Raw genomic sequence first — 1,336 nt, 5'->3', positions numbered from 1 at the left:
AGCACTGTCCAGAGCGTCACACAGTCTTCTGCTGGCTTGCCTTCTTCCCATGGTGCATCCTGGTGTCATCTCTTCACCAGGCAAGTCCACCCAGCCATCCACATGATGCAAAAGAAAACGTGAGTCATCAGACCAGGCCGTCTTCTTCCATTGCTCCATGGTCCAGTTCTGATGCTCACATGCCCATTTTAGGTGGACACGGGTCAGCGTGAGCATTGTGACCAGTCTGCAGGCCCAGATGCAGCAGGCTGTGATGCCCTGTGTTCTGACACCTGTCTATCAGAACCACCACTGAGTTCACAGTCTTCTGTGGGATCAGACAGATGGGCTGGCCTTCGCTCCCCACATGCATCAGTGAGACCTGGGTGGTCAAGACCCCGTCGCCTTTAACCGAGTAGCTAAATGCACATTTCTTCGGTTACAAGTAATGTGCATTGCTGCTGGTGTTAAAGGGGGCTACAGTCTGTGCTCTCCTCGCCGATGGTGGAAGTACTCAGAGCCTTTATGTAGTAAAAGCACCAATACCGGACTGTAAAAATATTCTGTTACAAGTAAAAGTCCTGCATAAAAATGTTACTTAAGTACAAAAATATACTGAAAGTACCAAAAGTAAAATGCAGAATGTTGGGATTACAGTTACCTTGCAGTGGATGCTCTCACCCACAAATGATTACTCCCCGTCCCTTCCCTCCATTAATTTCTTAGAATTATTACTGTGCTAACTGCCAGCTTTTAGCTCACGGCCTCTTGAGATCATGTGGTTATTATTACATTGTGCCTGCAAATACTGTGTGGAGCTGGCACTCACTGCATACTGTCATCGACTCAAACAGAAGAAACACTGAGATCTGAGAGGAGAGAAGGATAATAAGCCGAACAGAGACACACATACAAAATACTGAGCTTACTACTACTGATTTTCAAACACAGCGCTTGTTCTCTTTCAGACGCACACTCATTCTGACACGTGTTCAGTGAGGCAGATGGTACCATGAACTGGGACTAAAATAGAAAGAAAGAGGAGGATATTTTGTCTTTCAGAGTAAAAGAAGAGCACAGCCCTGCGGGCGTCAAAGCACTCACACAACGCCAACATGTACACATGCTGAGAAACACATGGCTGTATAAGGACACTGCAAGACAGGAATGTAAACTAGTGCACGACCTAAAGGGCTCCCTGGTACGAGTCACACCCCTGAACTTCTCGCACTCTCTTCTGATGAAATGACGAGACGCAACAGGTATGAAAGATTTCTACAGACTAATACTGACTACAAATCAATCACTGTGCCAACTATAAAACTGATTTACCAGCCCTCACAGCTACATAGCTCTT

The 1,336-nt window shown here is 46.2% G+C and overlaps 1 long non-coding RNA gene across 1 annotated transcript in view; it reads right to left on the bottom strand.

The window, feature by feature from the left end:
• LOC109962197 (uncharacterized) overlaps positions 1–1,336 on the bottom strand; it is an 11,670-nt gene that overhangs the window by 9,448 nt on the left and 886 nt on the right. The window lies entirely within an intron of this gene.

The sequence above is a fragment of the Monopterus albus genome, unplaced genomic scaffold, assembly GCF_001952655.1.
Source record: "Monopterus albus unplaced genomic scaffold, M_albus_1.0 scaffold62.1, whole genome shotgun sequence".
Lineage (NCBI taxonomy): Eukaryota > Metazoa > Chordata > Actinopteri > Synbranchiformes > Synbranchidae > Monopterus > Monopterus albus.
This window is presented reverse-complemented; position numbering and strand designations above follow the sequence as displayed.